Source organism: Diabrotica virgifera, chromosome 2, assembly GCF_917563875.1.
Source record: "Diabrotica virgifera virgifera chromosome 2, PGI_DIABVI_V3a".
NCBI classification, from domain to species: Eukaryota; Metazoa; Arthropoda; class Insecta; order Coleoptera; family Chrysomelidae; genus Diabrotica; species Diabrotica virgifera.
This window is the reverse complement of record NC_065444.1, coordinates 134,582,618-134,595,312: the sequence shown is the minus strand read 5'-3', so window position 1 is coordinate 134,595,312 and position 12,695 is coordinate 134,582,618.

Genomic DNA, 12,695 nt, shown 5'->3' with positions numbered 1-12,695 from the left:
AATGGACTGGCGATAAACCGGCGGCATCGAAACGGCCGGCGATGAACCGGCGGCATCAAAACGTCCCATTCCGTTGGATGGGTCTAGGACGTTTCATCGCCGCCGTTTCGATGCCGCCAGTTCGATGCCGATTTGGATTGGTAAAGTACCTCTCGATATGTAAAAAAATTAGCAAACTTCTAACAGGTCTACTTTTTGTTCAGAAAGTTTTTAAAAAATTTGAACTTTTTCTAAAAAAATTTAGATTGCAAAATTATTATGCAAAATCTATTATGTCGATTTTAATGAAATTTGGTGGACAGATTGAGTATGTTGTAAGAATTTTCTAAGTAAAATACGAAGGTTCTAAGTGCAAGCAAAGTGGTTGAAAAACATTGAACAAAAAGAGGCTTATTTTGCCCTCTTATTTTGTATTTATTGCTATTTTGCAGAAACCAGAAAGGATAATCATTTAAGATATTTTATACCAGTCGTGTCGTATATCATACAAAATTCAATTATATTTATTTTATTTCCCGATGACTTTGTTCCAAAATGAATCGTTTTTAAGTTACAAGCAATGAAAGTTGAAAAAGATCGATGTTTTTCGAAATTTTTAAATATTTAAATTTTTTTAATAATGTTCCAAACATATTTGAGAAGGAGCATAAGTCAATTATAATTACTGAAGTTGTCACCTAATTTTATCTGCAAAAATCGGAATGCCACCTCTCACATCCACATCAAAACTGATCCGCCCTGGTCTATACAGCGATAATTCCATAGTAGAAATCGAAAATTGCAATGTCATTGTTTATTTAATAGGTCAGTTTGGCATTTAATATACTTGCAAATATTTTTCTATAAAAATGTCTCCTTTTGGCACTGAATCTGTAGAGTCAATTAACACGTTGACGGACAGTGCGTCAAATGTATAAGCAAGTTTTGACACTATATTTATTTTACAAATGAAATACGGAAATTCTGAATCTTATTGCAGTCATAAACGAACAATACAAACCTTTCTAGAAAACAAATTACCATAACGTAGTAGCGGCAATTATTGTTATCTGGTCTCTGACATTAGATGGTAAGAAAGATATTGATTGTGGGAATTTTTCATTTAATGTTCCAAATACTTTTAATAATTTTCGATTCCAATGAATTCTGCCGTATGTATGTTTCAGTTAATCAGTTATCCAGAGAGGTTGAAATTGTACAACGAAGAGTGCATTTCGGAATGCGCCGCATAAGATCTTTGATTTTCATATCGATAGCACTGTAAAATTTATTGAGGGGATAGATAAATTTCTCCCTAGTAGGAAAAGACAAGGTCGCTGCTCTGATTTCTGATTGAAAATGGTGTTCAAAATATCTCCAACAAATACATGTACCATTTTTCAAATCGCTACTACTCCGAGATCCATCTGAGGGGGTAAATGTCCATTCCCCATGGAGAGTGGAGAGTGGCTTGCAAGCCTGTTTTTCAGTTTCAAAATTTAATTCGTTTCATTTTTGACGAATTTACCAAATTTTACACCCGCGGTGTTACTATGTGCAAGGTTTGGCTGAGTTTGTGTCCTTACTTTTTAAATGTAGAAGGGTAGGGGTAGTACAAACAAAATTAGGGCGGTACAATCCAGTACTAAGGCAGTACAAACGAAATAGCCTATTTTTGACATTCAGATGGCAAAGAATGCATAGTAGAGGGGTAGCATGTCACTGGCCCCCCAGGCCAATCTAGACGGGTGGGGGCGGTACAAACAAAATAAGGGCGATATAATCCGATACTAACGTAGTACAAACGAACATACCCATCCCGGACCCCCATATCGAAAAAGGGGGGATGGCATGTCACCAGCCCCTCCAGGCAGATTTTAACGGGTGGAGGCAGTACAAACGAATGAAGGGTGATACAATACAGTACTAACGCAGTACAAACGACATAGCCTATTTTCGACATTCAGAAGGCAAAAAGTGCAGAGTAGAGGGTAGCATGTCACTGGCCCCCCCAGGCCAATCTAGACGGGTGGGGGCAGTACAAACAAAATAAGGGCGATACAATCCGATACTAACGCAATACAAACGAACATACCCATCCCGGACCCCTAGATCGAAAAAGGGGGGATGGCATGTCACCAGCCCCTCCAGACAGATTTAAAAGGGTGGGGGCAGTACAAACGAATGAAGGGTGATACAATCCAGTACTAACGCAATACAAACGAATGAGCTTTTTTTTGACCCTCAAATCGAAAAAGGGGGGGATGGCATGTCACCAGCCCCTCCAGGCAGATTTAAAAGGGTGGGGGCAGTACAAACGAATGAAGGGTGATACAATCCAGTACTAACGCAATACAAACGAATGGGCTTTTTTTTGACCCTCAAATCGAAAAATGGGGGGCTGGTGACATGGACCTTCTCAAGTCCCTCCAGAGGCTATCATTTTTAAGCGATACCCTGACAATCCTATTGAATTTCGACTATAGCATGTGTATTACTTACGAAAATTATACAAAATAGCTGCATTTACATTATACATTTTCAATGATTGTGCGAAATAAGTGCATTTTATTTTAAATAATTATTTTCAAGCAGTGTGCATTTTTATGAAAAAGTAATAAAACAGATCACAAATAATTAACTCAGAGACAGTGGCGCACTGAGCATGGTTCCGCGGGTTCCGTGGAACCAGTGCCTGGGGGCCGCTTTAACGCGCTATTTCCTTCGAGGAAGAAAGAAAAAATCGAAGAAAAAAATCGGTCACTTATCTTAGCCCGAAAATTCAAAATGAGGTGATAGATTTGCTTGGAAACTCAATTAAAAGTGAACTACTTCATAATATTAGTGCATCTCGATTTGTTTCGATAATATTATAGACGCAACTCAAGACATTTCAAAAACAGACCAACTTAGTTAGTTTTTCGGTATGTCGAAATTGTGTATGTCGAAGAAAATGTCTTGGATGTTGTAATTAACGAATAATTTTTAGCAAGAGGTTCCACAGCAAAATGTGGCAGATGTGGAAGATCACATATTTTAATGCCTGTCCTGTAATGGGAAAACAATGTACAAATTGCTATAAGTATAACCATTTTAATAAATTTTGTTTTTATAAAAATAACGTTAATGCTATAGATAGAATATAACAGTAATGAAATGTCTAATGAAGCTTGTAGTAGTAGGCAAGAGAAAGATAATGAATTTGTATTGGGGGCTGTAGAAATCAATATGTTGTGTGAAAATTGGTTTGAAGTGTTAAAACTAACAGGATGTAAAAATGGTAAAATTTAAATTAGATACAGGAGCTCAGGTAAATGTAATTCCAGAACATATTTTTAATTTATTAAACATACATGTTGATCTAAAAAAGGTAACTATTGATATTAGTAATTATGGTGGTCAAAAGTTAGTTGTGGTGGGCTCTTGTGATCTAGAAGTTGAAAATAATAATAAAACCTATGTTCTGAATTTTGTAATTGTAAAAACCAATAATACATCAGCTCCAATATTAGGTATTAAGAGTATTCAAGTTTTAAATTTAATTCAGAGGTGTAACATAAATGAAATAACTGCTACAGGAATTTTGGATGTGTACGGTGAGTTATTTACAGGGATTGGTAAAATATATGTTGTCCCTTGTAGTCGAGGAAATGAAGCATTTTGGCTCGCAATTTTTTCGTCCAGCATGGATTTATTTGAAATTTTCACAGAAGGTAGGAAATAGTCCAAGGATCATTTTCTATATCATGCTGCTGTACGCTAAAACCTTGGGGGTAGTTGCCACCCCATCTCGGGGGTGGGAATTTTTTATTACATTTTAACCATGTAAATCGATGTAGAAAATCATTTTAAGAAAAAAATGTTTTTTACATTTTCTTCGTAAAACTAATATTTTTCGAGTTATTCGTGGTTAAAAGTAACAGTTTTAGACAGAAAAATCGACTTTTTTAGAGGGTTTTTTGAGAATAACTCGAAAAATATGCATTTAATCAAAAAAACTGTAGATACCAAAATTGTATCCATTAGTAACACAAACAAAACCTGTTTTTCTATAATATTTTTACGACCAATACAAACCGAGACACGGCATGTTAAAGGATAGCTTTTTTCGTCAAATGCATAATTTCAAATAATCAAAACCAAATAACGGAAAAACTTTGCATTTTTCCAGGAAAACTTACATAATGTTTTTTCAAGCATACAATAGGATCTTTCCAATAACATAATAAAAAGTTTCTAGCATAAAAATTGAGCAACTTATGATAAAAAAAAAGTCGGTACCTGTTTTTCTCTACGAACAAAACAGTGAAAACAACCCCCTAACTACCCTTGTAACAAAAAATTGGTCTTCGCTTATCTGTTATTCCTTTTATATTTATATTATCAATACACAAAAAAGAAGTTTGACCTATTTAAAAGGCCTAATTTTAGAAAAATTGGAGTTTAAAGAAAAATTGATTTTTTACAATTTTGCATTTTTTATCATTTTCTTCAAAATATCTCCGAAAATACAGTCTTCTGATCTTCTTGTCACTTCCAGAAGATCCTTCCAAAAAATTCATTAACAAACTCAAAGATAACCTTAAACCTTTTACAGAATTTTTTTCTGAACAATTTGCACCTTACTACAAAATTCCCAGTAATCCTTTAACTCCCAGACTGTACGGTTTACCTAAGATACATAAAGAGGGAATTCCCATTCGTCCAGTTGTTAGCTTCATAAACACTCCTGTTTCCATTCTTTCAAAATTTATTCTTAATCTCATTAAGAACATGACGAACTTCACCCCTCGATTCTCAGTCAAAAACACAAGTCACCTTGTCAACAATCTCCAACAAATTCAGCTTCGTCCAAACATTACCATGCTATCTTTTGATGTTAGCAATCTTTTTACTTCAGTCCCAAAACAAGAAACTATTAATCTGGTACATTCTCTTCTAAGAGCAAATTCCATTACCATGTCTACCACCAATTCAATTATTCAATTACTACAATTTTGTCTAGCTCAAGACTTCTTTGTATTCAACAATAAATATTACAGACAACCTGATGGCTTAGCCATGGGTAGTTGCCTATCTCCTCTCCTAGCTGACATTTTTATGGATCATTTAGAATCCGTACATATCATGAAAAATCCTGAAATTCTCCATTGGTTTCGCTATGTCGATGATTGTTTTCTGATCATCTCAGGTAACTCAAATACAGCTGACTCATTACTTTCTAGAATCAACCAAATCCACCCCAACATCAAATTTACCATGGAATTAGAGTCTTCTCAATCAATCAATTTTCTCGACCTTACTATTACCAGATTAAATGACCACTTCGAATTCAGTATCTACAGGAAACCAACACAGACCGACCATGTTATCCCAGCATCTTCCAACCACCCAATGTCACACAAACTTGCTGCTTTTCATAGTTACATACACCGTCTTGAAACCATCCCCTTATCACAATCCAACTACAGTAAAGAATTAAATATAATACGTCAAATTGCTTTCAACAACGGATACGATCCACACATCATAAGCAAGCTCATACATAAAAGACAGCTCAGGGTCTTACGACATGCCGCGTTCCCTATGGGTTTGACAACCAAACCTACTTATGCTTCCATACCTTTTCACGAAGATCGACTATCTGGGGATATTTCAAATATTATAAAAAGATCAGTAGATAACGTCCAAATTTCTTTTAAGGTATCCAACAACATAGGACAGTCTCTATCTAACACCAAAGATATTATCAACTATATGAATCGTAGTGGTGTTTACAAACTACAATGTTCTGACTGTGATGCCACCTACATAGGAAGAACTTGTAGATCACTTGCTTCTCGCTCTCTTGAACACATCAGAAGAGAGAATACCTCTACCTTCTCACAACATCTCAAAGAGAAAAATCATACTCTGAACATCCCAGATGATGTTTCTCTTCTACACAATATCCCCCAAAGAGACTTTCTGAAGTTGGACTTGTACGAGTACCTGGAAATAGTCAGAGAAAAACAAAAAAGCCCAAATTGTGTCAACCGCCATGTTTCGTTAAACCGGGACTTCCATCCACTTCATCGACAACTTTTTTCTTAACTTCTTTTTAATTACAATAGTACTTCTCACCTCTTTATTACTCTATCGCTTTCACATAGCCACATTTACAGTTGATTTGACACAATTCATAATGATTTTCTTTCTTTATTCATCTCTATCCATCAACCACTATCACTATCCAATTATACACACACAAACCAATAGCTGCTATCATCACCCACATACATACCGTTTCATCTCTAAATTTTCATCAATAATTTAATTATACCCACCCCATATAATCATACTGCAACTAAATTTAATAGTCTCACTACTCTTTCTGGGTCCCGTTCATGTTACATTTTAATTATATTCTCATAAATTTATAACACCACCCCTCTCCCCTATGTTAGCTATCTCATATATTGGTCTGTTTTGTCGAACTCTTAGAGTTCCAGGCGATATGCAGGGATCTTGAGAAATGGTGGCATGTATCTTAGCTTGTATTATATATCCCTCCCAGATCAGAAAACAGTTCTACACCTTTGTCACCCACACAGTGATTTTTATGGTACTTCCACATACTATAACAACTTCCAATTATTGTAATATAATTGATAACTTTTAAATAAACACACAACTGCTTTTCTAAGCCCTAGATATCACATATAAAGGGTTTGATAATGTTTATTAAGTTTTCTGTATTATGTGTAATGTGGTTTGCCTACTTCCTCCATTACAATATTTTAACCTTTACATCAAGTCTATTTCCATTTTTACAGACTATCTACCACAGTGGGAACGACTGTTTTTATTGTTATTAATTTAACAAATTTTACAATAAATACCACAAAACAACAGGGAAATTATAACTTCCTGTGGAACTGTCATTCCTGTCATGTCACCATTCAGAATTTCCGTTATCAAAATCACTTGCTTCCGTACAGTCATGATGTGAACTTGTCAGATAGAGCTCATTGGTACCTCGGGCGAAAAACATCGGATATCTTAATCATCCATGTTATAATTTACATCTTTGTCATATGTCCCGATGACGGATCAATTGTAAAGGGTTTTTACCCTGTTATTTTTACTTTGGTGGCTTGCATGTAGATTCTAAGTGAGTATAACCTATAACTTTTTATAACCTTAGTCAACATTTTAAATACTTTGCATCATTTTATCTGGTTGTACACATTTTAGGATTGCACTGATGATGATCGGTCAACCGATCGAAAACTAGTTCTGTCTTTGATGTAGCCCTGTATAGGGATTTTAACAAATATACCTTTTATAAAGGATTTTATGTTAAAATTTTCTTATGCATAGATTTTCACTGTAGTGAATAGTTAACGAGATATAGCTGTTTAAAATATCTATTCACGATCAAACATCTCCTTATTCGAGCCCTTTAAACCCACCTCAATTAAAAATTAAGGGATCTTACGGAATTTAATTAATACAGTCTTATTACTCTTCAAAAGTTCTACAAAACTGTTATCGTGTGTGTGTGTGTGGGTGTGAAAAAATGGCTTGGATGCGAGTCCGTTAGCCACAGATTTTTATTTTATTTTTAAACTGTTATCGAAAAAACTTTTTATCGCCAAAAATGAAGGAGCTATGTTTATAAAACTAATTATTTTTTTCGAAAAATTCGAATAGTCCCCTTGTAGAGCATGTTCAATGTACCTATATAATACCACAGAGCCGGTTCTTATACTGGATGACTATTTGTATGTGTATTTTTATATATTTGTAAATTCGTATTTTTGTGTAAATAAATGTTTTTGTAATTCTTTAATTCTACTTTTTTTCTGTATAGATCTGTTAAATTGTCTACTTATAAACATTGCAATGTTAAAGGGTGATTTTTAAGGGTTGAAATATTATGATATTATATCCTAAAGCATAAAACAATCATTATTTAACCAGTCTAAACCAAATTTTACCTATATTAAAGTTTACAATGTTTTTATATAATTTTTGACAATAAGGGCAGTTTACACCCCTAAAAATAATCAACGCCTTTGAGTATGATATAGAATATGATGTACAGGGTAAGATGATCCTAACCCCGAATTTTTATGTAAAGTGATTTAAGCCGAAATTATTATTTTAGGATAAGTAAACTTTTCATATTTAGCTCCAACAAGGGTGGTTTTAAGGGTTGAAATATTGTGATATTATATCTTAAAGCACAAAGCAATAATTATGTAACTAATAAGAAGCAAATGTTGATAATATTAAAGTTTAAAATGTTATTTTATAATTTTTTAAAATTAGGGGTGGTTTTCACCCTTAAAAACCAAAAGCGTACAACGGCTCAATATAGAAAATGAACTAGAGGGTGAAGTGAGTCTAATCCCAAATTATTGTACAAATCGATGCTGGACGAAAGAATTGCGAGGTTTTGCCATATTTCCAGCTTCATTTCCTCGACTATTGTGAATTTAAGTTAAGGAATAATTATACACCATCTATAGTACCTTGCAGAAAGGTACCATTTAGATTTAGACTAACGGAGCAACTTAAGAGTGAGTTAGATAAAATGATCAATCAGAATATTATTGTAAAAGTTACTGACCCAACAGAGTTTGTGAATCCTATAGTTTTGGTGAAAAAAGCTAATGGAATTAGAATTTGTTTAGATCCACAAAATTTAAATAATGCTTTAATGAGGGCCCAGTTTGAGTTACCAACATTTGAGGAGGTAACAAGTGATCTGGCGGGGTCTGAGTGTTTTTCAATTTTAGATGTGAATAAAGGGTTCTGGTCTATAGTTTTAACAGAAAATGCTTCATTTTTAACAACTTTTGGGACACCTTATGGAAGATACAGATTTTTAAGACTTCCTTATGGGATAAAAGTGGCCCCAGAGGTATTTTATAGAACGTTTAGTGAGATATTTGAGGGCATAGATGGAATTAAAATTTATATTGATGATATTATAGTCTATGCCAGGTCTAGGCAAGAACATGACAAAATTTTAAGACAAGTTTTAACAAGAGCAAAGGAAAAAGGGGTAAGGTTTAATAAAAATGAATGTCAGTTTCATGTAACTGTAGTAAAGTATGTGGGTCATGTGTTGTCTAAACATGGTATAGAAATTGACGATAGTAACGTTGAAGCCATTAAGAAAATGCCTACACCAAAAAATGTCAAATAACTTAGTCGTTTTCTTGGAATGCTAACTTACGTAGGAAAATTTATTCCAAATCTGTCAAAATTAACAGGTAATATTAGGAAGTTGATGAAAAAGAATGTTCATTTTGACTGGCTCGAAGTTCATCAACAGGATTTTGAAACATTACAGTGTTACAGTAATATAACAGAAATAAACCAATTGTATTATCAGTGGACAGTTCAAAGAACGCTTTAGGAGCAGTCCTTTTACAAAATGGAGGTCCAATAGCATATGCATCAAAATCGCTTCCACCAACTCAACAAAATTATGCACGGATTGAAAAGGAATGTTTGGAAATTGTTTTTGTGTGTCAGCGTTTTCATCAATATTTGTATGGTAAAGAGTTTATTGTGGAGAATGATCATCTACCTTTGGAGGCCATATTTAAAAAGCCACTCAATCAATGCCCTCTCAGATTACAAAGATTAAGGATAAGGATTAATTTACAAAATTATGATTTTACTGTCAAATATAAGCCAGGATCACAGTTATACCTGGCTGATGCCTTATCTCGCTCAGGTGGTGATGATACTAATTTTGAAATTATTGTAGAGCAAGATATGCATTCACAAGTAGATTTAATCGATTACTATGAGATAAGTCCAAATAAATTTGAAAAAGTACATATTGAATAACAGTACTCGTAACAGAACAGGATTTGGAATTAAGAGAGTTATCAAAAGTGGTTAAATCAGGATGGCCATTAGAAAAGGATAAACTGCATGAAATGATAAAACAATATTGGAATTTTAGAGACCAAATATCAGAAATGAAAGGGGTGCTGTTTAGAGGAGAACAAATTATAATTCCCAAAAGTATGCGTAGGGAGATGTTGGACAGGTTACATTACAACCATTTAGGAATTGAAAAAACTATTTTAAGAGCAAGAGATCATGTATTTTGGCCATTTATTAATAAAGAAATAACAGATCTGATAAAGAATTGTCCAGCTTGCTAAACTTGTCGAAATTCCAATACGAAAGAAATGTTAATACCCAAAGAAGTTGTAAAAAGACCATGGGAAATAGTTGCTGTTAATTTTTTTAATTTTGATAACAAACAGTATTTGTTACTTGTTGATAGTTTTTCAAAGTACCCAGAAGTAAGTTGTTTGCATAACACCACCAATGAAATTGTTATTCATAATCTTAAAGCAATTTTTGCAAGACATGGCAGGCCAGATGTTATCTTTTCAGATGATGGTCCTCAGTTCACCAATGGGTACATTCAAAAGTTTTTTAAGGAATGGGAAATTATTCACAAAACTAGTTCACCTAGATACCCACAATCAAATGGGTTTATTGAAAGATATGTGCAAACCTACAAAAATATGTTTAAAAAGATTTTGTTTGATCAAAAAGATATGTATGTTGCTTTATTAGAAATTCGTAATACACCTATAAATCATTGTATACCATCTCCTGCAGAGCTGTTATTTGGCCGTAAGTTAAAAGGTTTTGTCCCTGTAAGTGATTCACAGTTGCAGCCAAAATTTGATGTAGAGAATGTAGAACATGCCTTCAAAAGGAATCAGATGAAAAGTGAAAAATATTTCAATAAGACGGCTAAGCATTTACCATTGCTACCACCTGATGATAAGGTTATGGTGCAATTAAACTCAAGGAACTGGGAACCTGGGGTAATACTCGATGTTGACAAAAAGAGACCAAGATCATATATGTAGTTAGGATTGATAGGAATGGTAAATGTTACAGTAGGAAACGAAAGTATTTACGCAAATTTACGAAAAATAATTTTATATCAGATTCACTCTTTGATGAATTGCTGGAGGACTCCTTATCTAAAGGGGACTGGTGTGAGTTTTTATTGAATCTCACCCCACCGTGGCAAAAAGGGTTTAATTATTACCTTTTGCCTAATTGGACATACGTAAATATTTTTGGACCATACGCATGTCCCCAAAGTAGAGAATTGTCCTTCGATTATACAAAACAGTGAACTTTTAGGAGAACTGGTTCTAAGAATTTATTTGGTCTGGTTTTATAGTTACTAATTAACACGATATGAAGGGTTGTGCACACGAGAAATAAAAGTGATAAGCGAACAAATCATTTATTAACAATAACGAGTTTAACAAATAAGCGACTTAACGATAAATTGTCTTAGTAGCGAAAGAGAGAGAAAAGAGTCTATTATACAAATTTCTGTGTTGACAATAATTAGCGAGAGGAGTAATAATTGCGAGAACGTAACGTATTTTCACGGCGAAAAGAGAAACACCCACTGACACCTCGCCTAGAGAGAGGCTGTTTAGACTGGTGAAATTATATTCAAAATGACTGCATCATCTTATTTTACGCTTTTCTGCCTGAAAAGGGACACACACATGTTACTATTCTTTGGCAAAGCGACCTGCCTATCCCGAAAACGATAAAAATGCAACCATATGTCTATTTTATAAAACAAACAACGCTAACACTCAAGTGATTAGAGAATAAAATCTTTTAAACACAATACAGATTGTCCCAACAGATTTACAAGAGAGATTTACAAAAATGCGAATTACTTTAACTGTTGTTTTCACAACATACTCCCCCGCGTTGAAGCACTGGCTTTAACATAAACCTAACCTAACATAAATCAACTTACAACGTTCTTAAGCGAAAACACTAAACTTAACTTAATTTTAACAGTCATTTGGTAGAGGACACAATTTATTAATAGAGCGCTTGAAGAATCCATCTTTAGTTTTGACTGATGCAACTCTTACTCGGCCATTCTTTCCGGGAAAGACATCAATCACTCTTGCTAGAGCCCAGTAAAGAGGAGGAGTGTTGTCTTCAATCAACAAGACGAGATCGTTGGGCTCTAGGTTCTTATGAGGAAGAAACCATTTAGGGCGATTTTGGAGTCTGTTCAAGTAGTCGATTGACCATTTTTTCCAAAACATTTGCTGGAGCTTAGAGAGATGTTGCCATAAACTCAATCTATTTTCGGGAATGTGTATCACATTCCTTTTAGGAAATGACGTAAGAGATTATCCAATCAAGAAATGTCCAGGAGTAAGATAGGTTAGATCAGAGGGATCATTTGAGAGGGAGCAAAGCGGTCGAGAATTGAGCACAGCTTCAATTTGAGTGAGAACAATGGTAAATTCTTCAAAAGTGAGCTTAATATCACCCATGAGCCTACTCATATGATGCTTTGCGCTCTTTATAGCGCTTTCCCAGATGCCACCATGATGAGGGGCTCGAGGAACTATGGTTTTCCAGCGAATATGCGATGATGCCAAAAATTCATTAATAGAGCGAGAGTGTTTTTATCTTTTAAAAACTTATAAAGTTCAAACAACTGATTACGAGCTCCCAAAAAGTTCGTAGCGTTGTCACTGAATATAGTCTGAGGGAGGCCTCTACGACTAATGAAACGTTTTAGAGCGAGAAGAAACGTCTCTGTATAAAGGCCGGACACGACTTCAATGTGAACAGCTCGAGTCGATAGACAAACGAAAAGAGCGATTTTATCAAAGGAGCTTTGC